The sequence below is a fragment of the Atractosteus spatula genome, chromosome 12 (assembly GCF_055471065.1).
Source record: "Atractosteus spatula isolate fAtrSpa1 chromosome 12, fAtrSpa1.hap1, whole genome shotgun sequence".
Taxonomy (NCBI): domain Eukaryota; kingdom Metazoa; phylum Chordata; class Actinopteri; order Semionotiformes; family Lepisosteidae; genus Atractosteus; species Atractosteus spatula.
Genome location: NC_142717.1, coordinates 26,704,486 through 26,727,876, shown reverse-complemented (window position 1 = coordinate 26,727,876; position 23,391 = coordinate 26,704,486). Strand labels below are relative to the sequence as shown.

General features: G+C 38.6%; 1 protein-coding gene across 1 annotated transcript in view; it reads right to left on the bottom strand.

The window, feature by feature from the left end:
* The window catches only part of tsnare1 (T-SNARE Domain Containing 1), a 188,743-nt gene that overhangs the window by 38,305 nt on the left and 127,047 nt on the right, over window positions 1-23,391 (bottom strand). The window lies entirely within an intron of this gene.

Sequence of the window (23,391 nt, the reverse complement as noted above, 5' to 3'; positions counted from 1 at the left end):
TGGGAGTTGACCTAAAGGATTGTGGGAGGATATGGAACAAGCTTTCCAGAGAGGCTGTTAATGTTTTAATAAACAGCTTGATGAAATCCTTTAATAAATTAACTACTATCTTCAAAACAGTCTAGATGGGCCAAATGGCCTCCTCTTATTTGAAACTACTGCTATTTTAATTTTTCCAAATGACAAATATAAACAAATAGCAAAAAAGATATTTGCCACTGTACCCAGAAAAAGGAGTGTATCTCTTTAAGAAATATTGATAGTTTCAACAATAATCTCATTTAAGAAGGCTAAGATATGTCCCCAGATCTTCACTAACTTTTGAAGATGCGCTACAGAAAGCACACTGACAGGTTGCATCAAAGTGTGGTACAGCAACTGCAGTGCTGCTGACCACAGAGCCCTACAGCAGGTGGTGAAAACTGCCCAGTCCATCACTGGGGTTGCTCTCCCATCCATCCAGGACATTTATGACAGATGGTGCTTGAGGAAAGCTCTAAGCATCATCAACGACCCCACACACCCCAGCTATAGACTGGTTGACCCTCTATCATCTGGAAAACGGTACTGGAGCATTTGGGCCCAGACTACCAGACTCAGAGACAGTTTTAACCCCCGCACTATCAAACTATTAAACTCCCAGCCTCTCTCTCACCTACGATCTGAACCCTCAGTGCCTTCTCTCTTTATCAAAAGTCAAACACACATTGAAATCTATATCTACCTCACATGTCAAGAAGCTCACTCCCCATAATTTTCTGTCCTTTATTTAATTCTGTTGATGTATGATTTTGCACACCTGATGTTGTTTTGCACATTACCTGTTACCTGTTGTTGTTTTGCACATTGCCTGTTGTCTCTGTCTTTCTTTTCTTGTACAATTGTATTGTTGTTGTTATTTTTTGTACTGCTCACCGTTTGAGAGCTACAGTAGCTAAACAGCATTATGTTATACCATATACCTGTATATAAGTATAATGACAATAAACTTGAACTTGAACTCGAATTTACAGAGATTATGATACCATGGTGCATTCATGACAATCCATGAATCTTTTTGCAAAATCATGCGTTTTATCGCCATAATTGTGGCTACAAGCTAAATAACTGAAGTTTGATAGTTTGCTGCAATGTGCTATAGCTTTCTCATAAGACAATTCAGAGGCTAAAGTTTTCATAAAAAACTTGTAAGCTGATCTGTTGTTTTTGTGTCAGTGAAACTATCACGTTTACTAACACATCAGGTGCTGGATTCTCTGTTTAAACACATTTACACTTTTTTTAGTTTTGCTTATTTTTCCTATTTATTCCTTAATAACAGTATTTAATACAGTACAAAATCATTTTAGCCTCAGCAAGCTTCAATGGTCAAGGATAAGGTGTGTGTTTTGGGAGGGGGGTGATTAGAAATGAGGAGTACTGCACAACCTGTTATTTTCACTGAAGCATGGAAATGAAAAGCAGAATTATTTATTTTCAGAACATAAACCAAAAGAAAAATAATTAATGATTCAAAAATATTTCCACTTTTTTAATACTAAAATATACTTTTGCACTAATGAAACAATGTTTCTTGAAAATAATCTACAGTATAACTATGTGTAAATTCAATCATTAACTTTAAAAGTGTTTGGCAAAAAAAGTGTTTTTAGTGTGTACCTTTAAAACTGCTTTATTTTTCTGGTTGATTTTTTTTAGGTTTTTGTTTGAAAGAAATCCATGTAATTGAATAATTTTGCATTTAATGAAGAAAAAATCGCAAATTGTATTTCAGAAAATCTAAAATTTCTTAACCACAATGCTGACTGACTTCTCAGCCTGAGAACAGTGACAAGTTAGGAACAAAGACTGCCGGTTTGCCTCTAGTTTGTACACTCTCTTTCAGTCTTTTAGTTTAAGAAAGAAAAAAACAAACACAGAGCAAGAATTTTCAACTGGGAGAACCTTAACCCTGAAATATGTTTTTAGAAAAAAAAATACCAAAATAAAACTGTTTTACTATACTAACTAGGTTTTTCTGGACTTATAGCAGAAATATTACACTGTCAAATTAAATTAAGAAAAGAGAAATGGTACAAACAAGCATTGACAGATAAATATACATCTAACAAAGAAAACTTGAATAAAATCATATTATATAAAATAAAAGAAACATATATACGTACCCATTTAGCTGAGCTTAACTTTATTAAGATTGATTGATAATACATTGGTGCACACAACACCACCAAACAATTGAGATTTAAACTTGTGGTAAAATTGAATCAAAATGGATCTTTTAAAAGCAAAGAAAAACTCTATTCCAAATCAATCCTTTTAAATTGCTTTCCATTCTACTATTATTTTGTAGTGTAGATTAAAATGAAATTGTCACCTCATGCCTATTTACAAAAAGAAAATAATGAGTGTCAACTGTATACAGTATATATACTCAGGGTGAGTATAATGGTGGCACAATGGTTTGCATTGCTGCCTCACAGCGCTGGGGCCCTGGGCTCAGTTCCTGGGGTGCTATTTGTGTAGAGTTTGTATGTACTGTACTCCCCGTGTTCAAGTGGGATTTTTCAAAGGTATTCCAGTCCCCTCCCATGGTCTAAAGACATACTGGCAGTTTAATTAGCTACTGGCAAAACTGGCACAGGTGTGACTGTGCTTGTGTGTGTGTGCCTGGTAATGGACTGGTATCCCATCCAGGGACAAGCTCCAGTTCCTCAGATAATGTGGATAGAAAATGCATGGATAGATATTCAGTATACAGTACCTTTAGTTTAAACACAAACTCACAAGACACCTGGAAAGAAAGCCCAAAACTATTGCAGACAATTATAAACAACATTTCTGCAGAAGTACTGTGTCAAAATCTCATTATTGAATAATGTTTTGAAGCTCAGATAGAGCAGTGGCACAGCCACAATTGCATAGGTGTGCAAAGGTGTTTATTGTGAGGAGCTATGTTCCCAAAGTCCACAAAAAAAACCCTTGTGAACAATAACAGTTAATCAAAGTAAAAAAACACAAAATACTATATAGACAAGAATATGTACAGTACACTGATTATTTTTAAAACTAAATTGCTGTAGGCAGCTCTTACTCAGAAGTACAGTACTACACAAGTTTCCTCTTATCTTGCTCCCCCTGGTTTCCAGAGGATCTCCTTTTTCTAATTAAAGCTCCTCCTTCTAGCGGGTTCCATTAAAAACCAAAAAGAAATTAATTAGAATAATGATCAGAATTCTGATTAGACTGTTTCCCAAGGAATATACAATTAGCAATTCTCATATTATTGTCAGAAAACAAACATACCATTAGTCTTTTTACTGTATGTACATACAGTAATTGTTTTTATGAAAATACCACCCACATGTAAGAGTATCTACTCACATAGTGAACCATGCATGGGCAGCTCTGGGACAGGGCATGACTAATGACATGCAGGCATGACTAAGCTAGCCTTTGTGGTTATGCTATGTTTTGGGTCCAACAGGTTTATGGGAAAAAAAAACATTTTGCTGGTGGGAAATAAAAAACAAGGTGAGATGTACAGTAAATGTCTGAATAGGTGTTTCATTTTACTTATAAAAACAAAGGATACAGGTCTATGATTTTAGGATTTCAGACTGATTAAAATCTGTTTGTGTTTAAAACCAGCTTTTTATTGTCTTTGTTTAGAAAGTGAATTGTTGTGTGAATGTGTGTGTAAAATACTTGTGACACACTGCAAAGTACCTGATTTTTGCATAGTGATTTTACATTACAAATAGCAGAAGTCCAAGTTTCAGCTCTACCTTCTTTCCATCAAGAAACAGCTGAATGAGATCTTTGGATCAATCAGCTACAAACTACCAAACAGATTACAAAGGCCAAATGACCTACTCCTGTTTGTAACAATTATGTTCTAATGACATTTTTACTGTTCTTTTTTAGCCCCAAAGAAGCTGTTTGCATAGAGGATGGAACCCCTACTGTACATCTTCCACAATGTGCAGCACCCATCCGAGTGATATAGAACAGGCATCATGTACCATTATGCACCAGGAGGCACCAGCAGGCCCAGAGCACAACAGAGAATGTAGAGATGTGAGAAATTGCTTCACCAAATGAGTTGAAGGGAATCTTTAAGTTGGACAGATTGGACCACCTGCAGAGTTAAATTTATTAAGTGGACTGAGGTTGACACCCTACTCTCATAGTGCCATGGGACCTTTTAATGTTAAAGCAGTGAAAATCTTGTTTTATTGTCTCATATGAAAAACAACACAGTATAAACATAGTGGGGCATTGGATTGAAGACACTGGTCAGTAGAGATCTTGCAGTTACATGGTTTTCCTTGGAGGTTACTCTTTCCAGTATTGAACAGGTTCAGCCTTGCTTAACTTTTAAGATCTGACTAGATTGTATTTAAACATTGTAATGTCATATTAGACTTCATATGGTTCCATTTTAAAGACTTTGGCTGCATAGTAGGGACTAATAACAGGGGAGAGCGTTGGTCTCAAAAGTCATCAAAAGTCAACCTTTCGATAAAGATTTTGTACATTTGGGAATACATTCCAGCCTTTCTTCCTTCTATGATCTATTCTGAATGAGTTCCTGGTCTCTAAATTATCCACGATCTGTAGGTAATAGGAGCCACAATTTCAGTGTATTTTGCTGGAATTTTCACTGGAAGGACAAATCTAACTTCAATTAGCTCTTCTAAGGATAGTGTGCTTATTAGTACCAAAATGTTTTATAGGATAATTTCTATTATTATTATTTTAAAATCTCATTGGACCAGAAAAATGGGAAGCCCATAAAATTACTAATATTATTGTGCTGCTGCTGCTTCTACTATAATCGGCTTATATAGAATTTACATAAAATAAAGTGTTCCAGTCTCTTCTGATTATGGTGTTTAAAAAGAACAGTAAATAAGCACAGACTTCTCTCTAATGCTTCCTTCTGTTGGCACAGATTGCCAACCAGAGAACTGATCTGTGTTATTTTATTGGACAAGATGGCCATCTTTGATAACCCACAGTAAAGAAATTATACATATTAAATTTGCACTTTCGGATATTATTCTATGTCATTGTTGTTGCTTTTTAATCACCTCAATCAACTATTAAATATTCATCTCAACCTAATCAACGCTCTGTATTCTTTTTGAAAACAAAAACATGTACTGCATTAGGAAAATAAATCTATTAACCTTCTTTATCTTACGGAGGTTTCCCTACTGTGTTTTGTGAACATTTTTGTTAATTTAATTTCTAAACTTAAAACAAGGAAGAAACAATGAATGATATACACACAATCTCATTTGACCCCAAACCTTCTTTGAATTACTTTAAGCCAATTGTTCAAGTTGCTATACACTCTAAGGATGTACCTGAATGTAAAGGAGTATTTGAAATGAGTATGATACAGTATATGATTGTATATTGGCACCATTAGAAAAAACACAAAAGTTAGCATTTATTCAAACACATCTATGGTCATTATTAGTATCGGCACTTTGTGCCTTCATTGCTGTATCACTTGCACCATGATTTCAGGTGGTAGAAAGTGCTGTATGAATAAAATCCAGAAACGTCAGCATCCAATAATGCTAACGATGAGGGAGAGGTTCCTAATGTAGGTACTGTATTTAGCCCAATTAACTGCTTAATCCAATACAGGATTACTGGGAAACTGGAGCCTATTCCAGTAAGCAATGGGCACAAAGCAGGCTACACACTGGATGGCACACCAGTCCATCGCAGGACACATACAACCACAAACACTCTCACATTAGGGCCAATTTTCCCAGAAGACAATTTTCTGACCAGTATACTGTATCTTTGGTTTCTGTGATGATGCAAACCAAGGCTCTGGCCAGGGCTTCCTCCTCTGCGAGTGAGGACTGTACATTCCTGGCTTATTTGCCTAATTAGTATCCTATGTGTGACTAGAATACCAGTAGGTAAAATAACTGATGTGACTTGTCCAGATGGTGATTCCACATTCCACTGGATTGACTCTTAGGGTATATAAGTAGCTCTGTGCGCCTATGTTGTGGGTCTGTGTCTAGGTGCCTGCTGTTCAGGGTGAGAATGTAGTGGTAGAACTGCAATAAGTTTAGATAGCACAGGAGTAATTACATGACTCCTGCGTTGTTCCATCAGCAGATCACTGGCAGTCCCAGTACTTATGATGTTTTATGGAGAATGTTAAAGGCGGACTTGCAAGGATTTCCTTTTCTTTTTGGATTAGTTTTATTTGTGACAGAAGGATCCACTCTTCTCTTCCCCAGAAGAGTGTATAAGGGATTTGCTAGTAGTAGATTTCTTAAATTTGTTTGGAAGCTCCTGACTCTATTTGAGCATGCTGATTAGTGTAGTTTTGTTGGAATCTGGGTGCAAAGGGGCCAGATAATGTACACCAGAAGATCTTGGAGCAGACCTGCAAGCCTGATTGTGAAGGACGCAGCCAACTTATTAGTGTCAAGGTGTCCCAGTACAGGATATTAAAATAATCTTTTAATTATTAATTATGTTTTTTTAAGAGTTCTTTTTGAGACCTTAAAGGGGAATATTCTCATTCCATCCCTCATCCCCTATTTTGTCTGAAGATTGAAGATTGAAGATTGGGACAATAGGAGTGGAAGAGGAACTGGATAGACTGTACAATTGAGACTTCTGTTGAATGGACTGGATATGGGACTGTATAGGCTTCTCCATAAGGGGACCATTGGTGCACCCTAGGAGCCTGGAGGAGTTTCAAAAGACATAACAGTAACAGTGACAGACTGCAAAACATGCGCTAATAATCTGGTGATATGCTCGATCCAAGTCTCATTGTGGCCAGGGGATCGGCATTCAGCATAGGCTGTGAGTGACACCCAAAGTAAACTAGAACACGCTGTAAAAACCCACAAGAACATAAAAAATGTCTCAGGACCTCGTGACTTTCAAACTGCATAGCGATAAAGCTTATTATTTAACTTAGAATTAAATGTTATTCAAGATTTCTAATCTTGCGTGCCTTGACAAAGCAACCTGGTGCTGTCTGTGGATGGCACAGGAAAGTGGCTAAAGAGGCCCCTTTGATAAGATACATTGTAACGATTTATAGTGCAGATAGGATCCTGCAAACCTCCAGGTAGGTTTCTTCCCAAAACTAGAGGTCAAAGGTCATTATCACCCAAAGAAAGATCCACCAATTGGGGATCTGTACGATCGGCAAACTGACTTTTACAATCATGGAACTGTAAGCAGTCCGAGTCAGGACTTAAACTTTTCTCCAAGATACCACTTAGAGAGAGTGAGTCTGTAAAGTGCAGAATTATGTCTAAAACAGAGGAAATCTTGTGCTGGAGAATCTACTGTTATTTTTGCCTGATCAATGAAATTATACAGTTGGACCTTTTCTGTCAAAATCCAGAATATTCAAGCATATTCTGAACATAAGCTATACCTGGAATGATTTAAGTTCTCTTGTCTACCTTGTGGCTGGACTTCAAGAAGACAAACTATACACAGACTGTTTTTAAAGTCCAAAGTTAGCAAGACACGACTTTGGCAGTGCTCCCTGAGCCCACGGCAAGGAAAAAATATTTCTCTTTCTCCTCTACCCACACAGGGACCATCCTAGCACAGAGAATGTGCTCCCTTCCAGCCATGGATATACCAGTTATAACCAGCTTCATTTGACCAGTGCAAAGTTTGGCCAACAGATTTGCTTCAGGAAGCATCCTTCATTGTCCAGGACCAAGGGCTGCAGGACTGCCCTTTTTCTCAGCCACCTTCCTGGCTTCTCTCCAGGGCAGCCATTCTCCAGTTCTTCAGAGATCTTTCCTTTTTTCTTACCCTCTTTCCTTGGGCTGTCTGGGTCACCCCTCTTTTCTCTGTTTCTTCTTTTGCCACCTTTCAGTTCCCAGGGGAGCCATTCTTTTCCTTCCTAGTGTGCCAGGCATTAGGAATCCACTCTGTGGCAGAGAGAGCTACAGTATACCCCATTTGCCTGGACTCCCTGAGGATGTCTGAGCTTCCGGACCCCGACTGCAAACTCCACTCACTGCTGTGCTGACCCTGGGCTCCGGAAGATGAGAGTGGACTAGAGGATGGGTCGCTTTGTGACCTGCTCTCAGAAGATGTCTCCGCCAGTTGGTCCAATATAGCGCCTGTGTTTCCTGTCTCATCCAAACCCGGCTGCGTGTACAACCTGGAGGTCTGAGCTGACAGTACCCGGTCTTTGATGAGACCATAAGGGTGTACCTTGAATCACCAGCTCCTGGGCCCTCCAACTGGAAAACCAAGTTAGGGTTTCTTTCTAGCTGGTTTTCTGTGGGACCCCTCCTCCCAGTGAAGCACAACAATACAGCATGGTTTCTTTCATTCTAGCGCATCAGTCTACCACTCGGCTGGCCTGCATCCCTGGCTACTCAACGGGGTTGAACTTCAGACCTGTGTGACTCTTTTTTCCAGTTCTGTAGTAGGAATCCTCTTCCCAAAGCAGAATGAGTGACACCCCGAGCTTAGAGGCTTCTTGATTCAGGTCGGCAGGCTGAGTTGGGCAGTTTGAACAAGGGCTGGCACTGTGCCATGCCAGCCTTTCTCTTTTTTTGGCAAGGTTGCAGTGAGCCAGTCTTTCCTAAGACTATCGTGCCTCAACTATACTTTTCCCTTGCTGACTGGTCCTTGCTCCACTGGTCAGTTTTTTCATCATTATTTCTTTCATTTTGCATAGCCGCCTGCCTGCACCCCAGACTAATTAAGAGGGCTCTCCACAAGACCCATACAGTCCCCTATTTTAGGGGAGCTCGGCAGTATGTTTTGCCTTGAAGCCAAAGCTTCCTGATTCTGATCTATGGGCTGTGGTGCTCTATGCTGCTGAGGGCTGGTGCTTTGCCATACCAGCTTTTTTTCCTTTTTTTGTTCACCTGGGACGGCCCACTTCTCTTTAGACTGTTGCGTCTTCGCTCATTTCTCTTTCATTACTGTAGCCTGGGATAATTGGGCCCTGCTGGACAGTAATCTATACTGTACATCTATTATCACTCCCTTTCACTGCACTTTCCCTATGTCCCAGAGTACTCAAGTCCCAACTAGTTGGGTCTCTTCTGATGTTTCCACCACTCTCTGGTTCCTTGCATTTGGGTTCAGTCTATTCACTACTTGTGCAGCTGTATCCAGCCATGTTGTAACATTTTCAGTGTGAATCAGATGGCTGTCCAGTTGAAAGTAAGGTGGTGTTTTGGAATGAAATTAACTTTTTAAAAACCTGTCAGTGTAAAGAATGATAAAAACAGCTATTGCAGTTTCAGAGTCACAAGGTGATTGATAATGCCATATTATTTACATCACCACTTGCATCCTCCTTGCTCCCATTGTACATTAAAGAAATTTTGGAGCAGGTTTATTTTTTTATGCAGTGTCACACTTCAATGCACATGAAATTAGTTCCATCATTTTTGCATCTGCTTCCTCTTTGGCTTTTTGTGTAAAATAAAATTCTGACTAGAAATAAGAAGACAGGAAAAATAAATGCAATAAAATATGTACAGGTCATCAAGTTACGTCAATATACTACTTTTTTTTAAATTCCTATTTTTAACAATGATACCAGCCTATATTAACTGCCTGCCATAGGAAAGGAAAGAGTTTCAATGACATGTCCCCTGAGTGACTTGTATATCTTTTAAGAATTGTTTTCACTTCCATATTCTGTCACAGGACAGCTTGGCAAAATAAGATAATGATTTCCTGTCCAGGAACTTCAGTTACAGCTGTTATATTAGAGATTAGTTAGATTAAAATAAAATGATGCATACTTTAGCTTTTGAGGTCTAAACCAACAATTTGGCTCTAACAAAATTCACGTTTTCCTGCTGCTTATAGAATAAATTTAAATCACTTAAAAAGTGCCAGAAATAGTAGGTAAGATATTGCAAACACAGTAGACTATTATTTAGTTACCAGGGGTAACTAAAATAATGTTCCAATCAGTAAATAGCTGCCAATTTAGTATTGCCCTAGGTAAGGTAAATTAGTAAATGTTTTAAAAAATAAAAGCTTAATGAAATTTAGTTTAGGAAATAAAACTAATTTTTCTTACATAATTAGAACACAGAAGGCCCCCTTTTGTCTTTAAAATGAGTAGGACTTTCCAATATTGAGAAAAAAAAGTATAGCATGGAATTATATTGTAGACAGATACGGCTAGAGACCACTGACGTTTCACTGACTCAGCTTCCAGAAGTAAAAGTTAGATTTTTTTTGTTTCTGATTGACCAACTCTGTCAGATGGAGTTTCAGACAACTGAAAAGCCAGTATCTCCCCTTCCTCTGATTCCTGTCTCTCTGTTTTATCCCCATCCCTGCTCCTCCTTCCTCTTCTGCTCCTTCATTGGCTGTCTTTTCAGCCCACACTTGAGACCCCTCTTTTCTTTTAGTCTTTCTTTGCTCTACTTTTATCAAATTAAAATCATTTTATATCTAATCACTTGCTTTCTCCCTGCTCCTCTGTGCTATTTAGTGATTTTCATTTCCGTGTCACTTTCTCTGTCTCCAGCTGCGTTTATCTGACCCCCCTCCCTAACCTCACTCCCTTGTCCTTCGGTCTTTTTCTCTCCCTCCCCCTCATGGCCCTATTCCATTCTTTCTCTTTCTCCTCCTCTGCATCCCTTTCCCTTTCTTTCTCTCCTCCTCCTCTCCACCATTTATGCTGCTTTCTCCATTTTGTTTTTCTTTTTTGTCCGTCTGCCTCCCCCTCTCCGCCCACCACTTCCGTTCTCTCTCTCTCCCTCATTTTCTCTCTCTCGCCCCCGCCACAGTGTCTCCTTGCAGTCAATGCAAAACTACTGGGTCTGCCTGACGACAAGCTGAATCCTCAGTGCGCTGAGAGACGCGTTAACACTTTCCCTGTGCCGCAGATGGCACCAGAAAGCTTACTTTCAGACAAATTACCTAATACATTTTGAACCATTGTGACTGTCTTTTATTTCAGTTTTTTTTCTAGTATCCTACCTAGGTAATGAAAGGACTTGAATTTTGTACATTAAGCACGTACAAAAACACCTACGCAATGACACATGTGAAAATGCATTTAACCGGAAGTGGAGGGAGGGAGAACAAACAGGAGATTCTAAAGCAGAACACTCATAAATGAGGTTTGGTCCTGTCTGTTTTAATGCCTTTCCAGCATAGTCAGAACACTTACTGTTCCTCTGTCCTCAGTGGCAGAGCCCACCTTAGAGTTCTTTCCAGACACTGACCTCATCTTGTTTCTAACTCCTCCTGCCTGCACTTGGCTGGGTCTTGGAAGTATCACAGTTCAGTTCAGGGCATGTAAAGAAGCATTAAGGTCAGAGTGTCTTGAGAGGGTGAACAACACGTTCAATAGTATTACGAAAACAAAAGAGCTCAGTGTGAAACTATGCAGGATTAAGAAAAGGGTTAGCAGCAGGAATCTATTAACCTTGCCACCCACTTGCAAGCAACTTCAGCTAAGATCAGAATTTTCCTTTTCTATACTTAATTTCAAGACAATGCAAAGCTCTATAATTCTCACTACACACAACCTCAATCTTAAACCTAATTCTAACTTTACTTTATAACCCAGTGTATTATTTTTATTATTATTAGATGTAACACAATGTAACCTAGATTCCTGCCGACTTCAAAGCTTTTGGACATTTAAGGAGTGAGGCATCATGCTCAAAGGTATAGCACCAGAGCTCCATCCAGGATTTGAACCCACAATCGATTCAAAGCTTTAACCACAATTCTGCGCTGCTGCCAAGTAATACAGACTTCATGAACACATAGTAGTAAGCCTGAGGTTCTACAAAGCACACCATCAGAAATCTGTTTACACTTAGTTTGGGTTTTTGTTAATTCAGAGCCTATCCTTGAAGCACTACATCAGGAAAAGAGCACTCAACTACACAGCAACACTTTAGACCTATCTTTCTTAGGTGGGAGAAAACAGGAGCACCTGGAGGAAAACCTTTTGTGGGCATAAGGAGACAGCGCTCAGAAAGCACTCCAGTCTGAATCTGACACAGGAGCCAAGAATTGTACTGTATGACTGTAGCATTAACTGCAATGTCATCACCCAGTAGTGGCAGTAATCAATTTTAATGGTCTAGCAGGCTATCATCAATAGCCTTTATTAAAAAAAAAACGACTGTAAGAATAAAAGAAAGGTGGTAAATGAGAGGAGGCCATTTGGATGCTTATAACTAATTGATCCAAGGAGAGTGGAAAGAAGCCCTGAGTCTGGGTTCACCTGACAGGTCTCAGATCCATAATCCCTACATTGGCACAAATAATTAGTGTTAAGAAGTGTTATGCTTCCATGTTAGTGAAATTGCACTAGATTCTGTGCAGTACACCTAATTTCCCAACTGTGCAGTTAACGTTAATGTCAACACAGTGTCCTCCTCAGAATGTGTTTCAATGGTTGGGACTAGCATTGAAAAGAAATAACCTAATCAATTACCAATTCTCACTAATGGAATAGGCCACAGAGATGCTTTATATAGCATCAAATCCTAGCACAGTATTTATCCAATGCATTCCAGTGTTGTATTTTAAATCAACTAACTGATATACAGTACAGTATTCTCTTTTGGGGTGCAAGTTTTTTTAGGTGGGTTACAGGAATTAGAAAAACAAATGTGAACAATTACACAAGCAAACATGTTGATATGTCATTGCTTTGCAGAAGTGGTGTGAGGAGTTCATAATTCACCATCAGTTCTTATAGAGTATAGTGTAATTGTAAAGCTCCATATTGTAGCCTTTCTTTATGCAGTTAATTCTAGGCAGAAAGCTTACTTTTCAAAATATGTGAAGGAGTAAAACTCAGAATAAATAAAAACTGAATTATTTTCCACTGGAGGGATAATACTTTGTCTTTCTCCCATGTGAAAAGATAACAGCAGTGAAATTTGAAAATCTTATCAAATAAACATACCCCTGTATTAGTAACATAGCTAGACACATTTGCTTTTCTAGTTTTTAACCCCAATAAAAAATACAGAATGCATATGCATTTGATAGCTCTAAGAATTTTAGTGTGGTTCAATTGCCTTTTTCTATTCTGAGCTATCAGTGTTTCGATCTTTGTGCATTTTATACTACCCCTTTCTATTCTGACCCACCACAGTCCCAGCACAAACCTGGGAGATTCACAAGAGACACACACAGGGCAGATAATAAAGTGTCCCACTTACCAGTTGTTAAGTGAACAGCCCAGTGGGACAGAGTACTGACAAAAGAATGATGGTGGGCTTGGCAGGATGGGCTGACATGAGGACTACTGCTTTCCTCTGGAGATCAATTATAGCTGCCCATGGGAGGCTCTTAAGTGCCATAATTTACAGAAGAAGAGGGGAGCAAAACAACTTCACAATTAAATCTGATCTCCCTGGGCAAGTAGTAATATTGGGAAATAAATTAAGGTTATGTCTGGAGCTGAGCCACAGCTCTGGTAATGGTACTGAGCTGTGCTCGTGCGTGCAGCTCAGTGGGTGTCAGTAGTGGGCAAAGTAAACAGGAACACATTTCCTAGTGATTTATCTTGATCACGTTGACCAGTAATTCATTTCTTTTCCCTGTGAATACAGTTCCTGAACCCCTTAGCTTTTCGTGCTTCCTGGAGCAGAGTCTTTACTACATGGAAGACCTTTAAGATGAATATGCAGTATGACAGTGTGCTATTGGATGTCCATCATCAGCTTTATGACAAAGAACAAGTGTTATGGATATTTTAAACTTAGACAAAGATAAATGTAGAAATACTGGACTTCAATCAGTCCTGAACAAGGGCAAAATACCAATTGTCTGATATTTACTGTAATATGATTTTTAGTTTATTTCATGCCTAAGTCTAAGCTTAAGCCTAAATTGCTTTAAAAACAAAATCATAATAAAAGTAGGATGCAACAGAAAGGAATTGAATAATTGCAAATCACATACACAATACCATAACAAGTAAACTATGTTAATATTTAGTGTAAACCTCAGTATAAAGAAGCAGGTTATGTTCATGTACAGTAATAGCAGTTTCCAAAATGCTAAATTTTGTGTCCTGCAAATTATATCTAACTCCACACACTGATGGACTTTTCTCCAGTAGAAATTTTGTGCCAACTGATTCTGCCATAATTACTCCTAATCACGTCTTAATTGTAAACGTGGGTAGGAGACTGCGCGTCAGATAGGAAGCGGCACACACCACTGTCAGCCCACTACCTGAGAAAGCAAATGTGTGAGTTTATTAAAAGCATGAGTCACACCACAGCGCTGCCCTCAACACGTCAGTGTGGGATACCCAGGATTTACTAGATTTTTCTTTCATTTGTCCTTTACTATGTTAACCTGTCACTGAGATAACATGAGACAAAGATTTTATCGGTTTTCCTATCTACCTATTAAACTGCTTCATTTTTTCAACAAACAGCACTTAACTAAAAATATCAATTGTTCATTTTTTAGGTTTTGTTTTAATATTTTTTTTATTTTTTAATTTATTCCAATTAAAGTGTATTATTAGCTTCAAGAAACTGTAGTAGATGACTAACAATTAAATACCAAATGCAGAAGTATCTCTCTTGAATATCAAAGACACTACTGAACTTTTTAAAGCACATGCACACTTACATGGCGTAACTGAAATATCAGTCTGCCCCATGTCTCTGGAAAATAATGTCATGAATACTTGTTTCTCAGCAACATAAAGGTTTTAAAGGTTTACAGTTCTAAGACTGTAATAAAATGTTTTTGTAACGGTTAAAAGCATGGCATTAAATATGATCTTCACAATACTCTCAATGTCATTTCATTAACAATGTTCTGAATGCATTTGCTACAATTTGCCTCTGCATGACATTGTTGTGAAGGGTGACAAGATACAGTAGGTAAGATGCCATTTTGTACCATTTAAAGAACAGAAGCTGTGTAAACAGTATGATACACTATTGTCTTTGAAAGTTCCACAAATGTGACTTGTTCTAGGGTGCTGAGCATTCTAAAAAGAAACCCGTTTCCCATCACAATGAATGACTATGTATTAATCTAATCACGAGAACCTCACTAGTTTGAGACACAGCAAGACACTTTAGAAAACAGCAAGATTAAAAGCTTTGCCATCTGCACAGCAGTGTACCTGTTAGTAATGACTGATCAACAGAAAAGTCAAAAGATTTTTGTAGTTCGGTGTTTCTCATCCAATGTTGCTGATGGCCACAAAGAAACATACATACAGTATTTGCCCCCAGACTAACAAAGATAATATTGATGCTTTTCACAAGGCAATTGAGGAACCCAGCCTCTGCATGTGGAAGCAACAGTATTAAATACAGGTGTCAGAGATTAAAGGCTGGAGATAAAACACCAAATGAAAGCTACAGAGGTAATCGTCCAATGAATGGAAAATGTTGAGAAGGTTAAACATTAAGAAGGCACCCCAAAAAACATAGTACAAAATATGAGTGTCTTGTCAGGTCTTGGGGAAGATGGTTCAAGATATACTGTAAGTAAGTTATTTGGTAAAGGTTCATGGAACAGGTTAATAAAAGAAAGCTTTGAAACCAAGTTCATAAAGGAAACAGTAAGAAAAAAAGGTTAAAAAGGAACACAAAAATACTATTTAAAGCCATCTGGAACTGAGAATCCTTGACTTAGTGCCCCAGTTTAACTGTGATACACAGATTGGTTTCAGAGGGAAACCCAGCCTCATCATGAATGGGGTGATTTTATTAAAAAATCCACTGGACTTCTGACTGAAGAGTCTCTATACAACTTTTCTAACAGGAGACAGGTTTCGGGACTGGGCAAACCTGGGACAAGGAATTCTGTGTGGCATTTTACTATGTGAATGAGAAAAGAAGATACCAAACATCCGAATACTAAAAGGTACTTCGAAAATGCTCTCCATATACTGTAAGTTATCATGTACATGCTTCATAAATATATTTTCAGACATCAAAAACAGATTTTGCCACTCTGTGGTGTTTCTGCTGCTTCCCCTCAGGAACCAACAAGCTGTGATCAGCAGGCTGTCAGGCTGTCAGCTCCAGGAGCAGCAAGCAAACACCTGCACATTTCTACTGCTTGCATGCCACCACAGAGGGTACACAATAACAGGGGAGTAACAAGAAAAGTCAAGAGCACATCTAGAGAAAAGTGTGACAGTTAAAAAAAAGGAGAGAATTCCTTTTTTTTTGTGCCAAGAATGTTACAAGACGATATTACTAAGACAAACAATACCATCAGAAATGAAATCAGTGCCAAAACATGAATAGCAATAAAAAACACCATTATTTGCAACTTTTCATTTTCCTAATAACAATTATAATCAATATCTCCCAGCGTGAGATGCATTGTGGTCCCCACAGATACGTACTGTAATACTGTAGGTATATATGTTTTTTTTTTAATCTTAGAGCTAATTATAGCATGTGGGTAATGCAGGTAATCCTGTTCTAAGGAATAAAAAAGATAAAAGTATACAGAAATAAAAAGTTATAAGAGCAGAGAGATGAAACAAGATGTCATCTTGAAGGTAACTTTATAATAAGGACAATGGCAAAGATAACACACCTTCACTTGACATACAGTAGGCACAGAGAGAAAAATGACTACTTTGGACTAAGGTAATGACACACAGTTCAGGCTTATGTCTGCATAACCAACCTGTTGATGCCTCTTCAGAGTAGGAGGACAATAAAGGAGATTAATCGGAGGGAGTAGGTGTGGAAGGAGAAATTGATTCTGTGGTCTTATACACGAGTGCATGTTTGAAGGTGTGTAACATTTTGTGCTCAAGCCTATAAGGACCCTGCTGAAGCAATCTACAGTATCAGTTGACATTATAGGGAGCCATTGTGGCAGACAGACAATTTAGAGTATGAAAATGACGCAAGTACTAGAGCTGGCTTGAGTTACTCCTACAGCTGCAGTTTCATGTAGCACTTATATTTAATGAAACCAATTTGTATCAGTCTGTGACAGACCAGGTTAGCTTTATTAACTCCGAATCTATACACAAAGAAAGGAAGACAGGTATGTTTAGGATGCACATACTGTATGCATCACAGAATGGCAATGATGTAATGCTGAATGGACAGAATCCCCACAGTCTTAATAAGGAAACAGTGGGGTTTCAGAATAAGAAAAGACAGAGAATCTTTAGAAAAAGAGGTACTATTCAACTGTGCATCTACACAAAATCTGTCATTCCACTTCCACTTAAATGATAAGAAACTTACTTGTAGTGAAAACTGAAGATAAGGTCTAGGGAAATGTTGCTTAAAAGCAATTTTAGAAAAATAGGACTGCTGAGAAGTGAAGAGATATGATAAAGATTCTTCTGCAGTATTCTTGTATGTTTTCATTTGACATTTTCCTCAATTTACTGTACTGTTAAACAACAATTTTAATTTAAAGAACATATAAATGTGTAGTTACAAAATGATAACGTAGCAAACTGTTTAACCAGTCTAGAAACATCAGTATTGCTATGTGCACACAATATGTAAAACTAGTTTTCTAAATCCATTACTGTCATACTGTACATCTTATCTTGATTGGAAAAAAATAATTTTAGAAGTCAATCTGAAACATGACTGCAGGAGCTAATACAATCCAAAAGTACAAAAAAATGCTAAATCCAGCACTCACAAGGCATGTCATAGTTTGAGATAAATTTGTTTATGTGGATATTGAGTTGAAGTAGTCCACAGGTCTTTAACCTGTGCCTGGGGGAGTCACAGTTTTGTCCAGCATATCATATACTGTACATCATCTCTTTGGTGACTGGCAACAACTGCAAGTTCTGGATAAATTAAGGAATCAATTTATTAAAAATTAGAGGAACTTTGTTGAGTGCTAAAGTACTCAGATATTGATGCTAAATGATCTTTAAATCAATCAATTAATTAATTAATTAATTAATTAATTGATTAATTAATTAAAAAATCACCTGTTTAATTCATTGCACTAAAATTGTTCCAAGATATTAGAAATTAGTGCTGCAATCGTAACCTACAAAACCTGCTGGTATGGGGATATAGAGTGTCCAAAGTCTTTAAATGTTTTAGTCTGGATTGCCCTAAAATTTGAACTTTTTGTCCTACAAACATCTTTCGCTTTTCATTTAGTTAATCTACTATCCATACATTGTACTCCAGCACCTTTACTGATTAATAATTTAATTTGTCAGATGGCAATATTTTGACAGTTGTAGAATAAACATGCTCTTAATTTGCATTGAATTAGAGGAGGTTTTGTCACGGAAACTTATCATCTGTAACTCTCATTCATCAAATATTTTGCTACTATTCTTGTAACACCCGTGTGAGCAGAGGCTGGCAGCCCCAGGTTCCTACAACAATAGACCACATCCCCACGCAGACTCAAACACCCATCGGTTTTGTACAAACTTGATTTATCCATGACACCCGCCTACAGTTAGCTCTATTTACCCTAATATCACCAGGTACTGTATTTAAGTCTTCAAATTTGCCTCCCTCAGAGCTGTCATTGAGTGATTTTCTTAAATCCTGGCATTTTCATATTCCTTGTTTTTGATTCTTTGGCTTTGAACTCTGTTTTGACTGCCTACCACGTTTTTGAACCTTGACTGTTTTTTCAACTTTCCTTTGGATCCTCCCTTGTGCTGCAATCTGTCTAGCAGGGCTTGACTTCTGCCTGTTTCACCAAGCCCAAGTCTATTAGGAAAACTTTGTTTCCCTTTTGCGTCTACCTGCCAGTCACCTGCCTGCCAGCCAGAGCTCAACAATTGGATTCTTCTCCCTGTCTTTCAGTCAAAGCACCGTGGTACTAAGCACGGTGAGATAACAGAATGACCAAGCCATCTGATTGGAATGCAGAGCTCTGAAGACACCTAACAGACTGTAGTCAGCCTTGAGTCTGCTTTGAACTCAGAACTAAGGCAGGAGGTGCAGGAGTCATGTGTAGCAATGAATGATATGCATCAGACACACCTTCACAGCCTCAGTCTCTGTTCTGATAACCATGCCAGTCGATCTGCCCCCAACCCCAGTCTGTCAAGAGCCCCAGATGTGCCCCTTCTTCCCTTTTCTAGAAACCCATAGAGCTGTAGATGCTTTTTTTACAAAATGTGCAATATTGTTTTTCTATACAGCCCTCTTCCTTTCGCACAGACCAGTCTAAAAATGTGATTTCTCTACTGACCTAGGAGGCTCTGCGCTGGGCTTCATCACTTTGGAGGAAAAGGGGAATCATCTGCCAAAACTACTAGTTATTAGCTGAAAAATGTTTCGCAGGTTTCATCAAAGGTAATGGGGAGAGGTGGCCCTCACTACAGTATTCCAGGCAGGGCTCTCAGGAGCTTGTCATTGATCTGGTGATTCACCTGGATACACACCTATGGAAAGGTCACCAGGAAAAGCATTGCTGTGCACAGTGGGAACCCCCATATTGTGCCTCTGTGCCCTCACCCCCTCTCGTGATTGACGTCTCTCCTGAGGCTTAGCCGTCTCCTACCCAGGATGAGGAGCCAGTACAGAACGGACAGACTTGGCTCTCAACATTGAGTCACTTCCGACATCATACAGAGTGATTGTCCCTGTACTGTATCAGTGGAAATTGTCATTGCAACAGCTGTCTGGAATTATAAGGCAATACTGTCGCTCAGTAAGCAGTGACGAGTGCTTAGTGAGCGAGGTAACCACATCTCTTCTAGCACAACTCAAACTTACCTTGCTGCTATTCTCTCTTGGAATTCATGCTTTTCCTGGGTGAATGCCTTTGTGGACTCAGGTATGGTTGAAAACTTTATAGACATCAATTTAGCAGTCTCCCTGGGAATACCTTTGGTCCTGTGCCCAAATGTTTCTTCCATGCAAGCACGGTATGGTAGTCCAATCAGCTCCTTTCTCATTGAGAAACAAGCCTGCCCAGTGCAGCTCCCAGTCGGTGCCTTCCAAAGGGAACCCCCTGGCTGGAATTACACAACTCTCATTTAAACCTGCTACTCTGGGGACACGAGTGTTATAATCACTGTTTAGCCTCTCCCCATCTGCTCACCATATCTGAAGTCATCGCCGTTTCGTTACTGGAAGAATACTGGGGCTTTGCTGACATTTTAGCATGGACAGAGCCTCATTGACCTCAAGCCTGAGAAATCTCTTCCTAAGTGTTGTATTTTTTCCTTGTTGCCATCCAACACCCAGGCCATAAACAATTATATCACAGAGAACCTGAAAACAAAGTGCATCCATCTGTCCAGGTCTTCGGGCAGGCCTAGATTTTACTTAATAGAGAAGGAGTTTGTATTCTTACGGCTTAACATTGACTGTCAAGGCCTTATTAAAATCACCATCCAGAATCAATATCCCCTCCCAATGATTTTCTCCCTCTTGGAGACAGCAAGCTGTACAGAGATCTTCTACAGGATCAACCTAAGGGGGGCTTACAACTTGGTGAGGATAAGAAAAGGAGATGAGCAGAAGATGGCCTTCAATACTACCTCGGGGCATTACGAGTACCTTGTGATTCCTTTTGGCTCCCTACTGTGTTTTTGTTCTTGCCAGTTTTTTCAACTTTCCTTTGGATACCTCCTTGTGCTGCAATCTCTCCCACTTGGTTTGAATTGTGCCTGTTTCACTATGCCCCAGTTTACTGAAAAAAAACTTGCCTTTTGCATTTGCCTGCTAGTCACCTGGCTGAGCTAGCCTGGGCTGAGCAATTGGATTTTTCTCCCCATTTGTCAGTCACAGCACCCTGGTATGTACTGTATGTAAGTTTTATTTATTAACTACGGCATATAATTTAAAGATGCAAGATGTGGTTGATCTGCATATGATCTAATAGTTATGGCGTCTCTTTCAATTAGATGTGTTCCCTGCTGCATTGCAAAATCGCAGGGCCATTAAATGGTTGGGTCTTTCATTAAAATAATAACTCAGCCTACATCTACATACAAGGCATTTGGTACGTTAGCTTTAAAGTGACTAACAACTTTTTATATTTTATGTAGCATTATTTAAAGCAATCATCTTAAAGGACTTAATAAAAATATTTTCTTAAAAATAATTTCTCTTGCCTTAGCTTAATAAAAGGTGAGTTGTTGGGCAGGCTTTACAAAAAACTTCTCTTATTTGGAAAATGATTTATGGTTCAAAACAATCATTATTAGGCTGAGGGGTTAAACACTGGCCACGTATCCTCCACACGCATAATAGACACACAATTTCTCAGTGCTCTATATGTCTGTAACTGGGCATTTGTCTCTTTTTTCTTCAACCTGCCAAGTAAATGATTCATGACAGTGTCCACGTTTACATTCCCAAAAATATCAACAACAAAAGAAATATGAACAAAAGGAGTATGAACAGAAACAGATATATTTTTGCCTGAAGTTTTCAGTTTTGAAAACATGCCAATTAATAGTTTTCAAAAAATGTCCATGGGGGAATGTGTAGTGGAAAGCTACAGTATGCTTTCCCTCCCCTTGTTGATCTGATCTGTGACACTAATGCTGCCATAGCCAAATGCCAAAACATTGCGCTTGCCTCTGCATAAAAGCAAACAATTTGCATAAGAAAACTATCTGAATGGTTATCAGAAGCATGAGGACTGGGAGACAATATGGGTAAGAAGAAAGGAGTCAAGAGGATTTTGATTCACAGAAATTACTACAAAGCACACTGATCTATCTGATTTGACTCAATCCACACTGATCTCCCATGGAACCAAAGCCAGTTATTACACTGACCCCCCGAGAGACTGATAAATAAAAAGGGAAAAAGTTCTTATTTTAATTCTAACCGACCCAGTTTAAAGTCTCCCTTTAATTTAAAAAAACATTTCTGCCTCCTGCATCAATGTTGGTAGATGCTGCTATCTAGCATGGGGGACCTCTACTGTATATCAAATAAAGTATCTGTGCTGGTGTATCTGTCTGTATACCAAAGGAACATGAAAATAAGAAAAATAAGCTCCATTTTGCCACCAGGATCATCATGTTCAAATTCCACCAGTAAACCAACCATCCAAAGAATTTTTATCTTCATATATCTTCTAGCTTCATTATCTTGCACCCAGCTTTTCAGTGTGGGTATTCAATAGATTCTGTGTGCCTGTTGCTCATCAGGAACAAATACCCAGATTAGAAACTAAGTGCTGAATAATCATTTTTATATAATTTTGGCCATTGCAGCGATCTGGAAGGTTATTGCCACCATTTGCATTTTCAGATACTGATGATCATTTGACTTCAGTATCAACAATAATATATAATTAATTGATTCTGATTTTTTTTCTCTGTTGTAGAAGAGATGGGAAACTTTTTCTAGACCCCTGCAAACTCCTACAGGCTCAAGTGTAAATCTCATTAAATTAATCATTGAGAACAAAAAAATTGTCATGCTGGTACAGCTATGATTGCATTACATTTATAGTAAATATTATTAATTGTCATAGCTGATCTGTAAAATTTTACATGTAATTTGATAAATCCTTCTTCATATACTGTACCTTTCCTCAGTCCCAATCAGAATTATGAGTACAAAACACTGGATGTGTTGGCTTTTAGAAAAAGTGTGCATTAAATGTAGAAACGCCATTATCTCTTTATATTTTAGATATGATCTATCTTCACAGATTCCAACATCCAAAAACATTAAATAAGACAGAAAAGTCATTTCTCAGTTTCTTTCCATAAAAAGCTGTCACAAGTAGAAATAAGTGAAAACTGCATAGCATTTTGGTTTAAGGTGTTATGAGCTAGATACTTGTGCACACATTTAACTGATTAAGTAAAACAGACAAATATACACTGTATATACAGTACATTTTGTGTATCATTGTGATTTAACATTTCTGTTTTCAACAGATTTGCTCAAAATGCTACACATACAATATCCAGCTCCCTGTAAACAAGGAATGTATACAAGAGCCTAACTTGGCTCATTTTGCCTTTTACCTGGATTCTCATGTCAGTCCCTGATTCCATAGTTCTCTCTACCTTGAAATGTGAGCTTACAGATCTCAGAGAAGAATCAATGACACATGCTGTGCTAAGAGTCCCTCACAAAGTCAGTCAAGTCCCTGGCGCCAGTCCCTGTCACTGCCACTGACCTTGTGCAGACGTAGTCCTGCTGTAATGTTTGCCCTAGGTGCTATTGGAGACAGCAAAGGGCAGCAGCCATAGCAGGCCTATCAGCCTTGCAGCACAGAGAGCAGGAAAATGAATCTTTAGAGCCAGCCGGAGAATGATGACTTCCATTACAGTTGTCACCAGCTCAAATGTGCTCCTTTAATCTCTCGGCTGGCCATGTCAGAGTAGGATGGAAGCTGGTAATAAATGGGCCATCAAAGTTCTGTTCACACACACTGAATCTATCCACATTCCAAGCTGTACAGATACAAGAG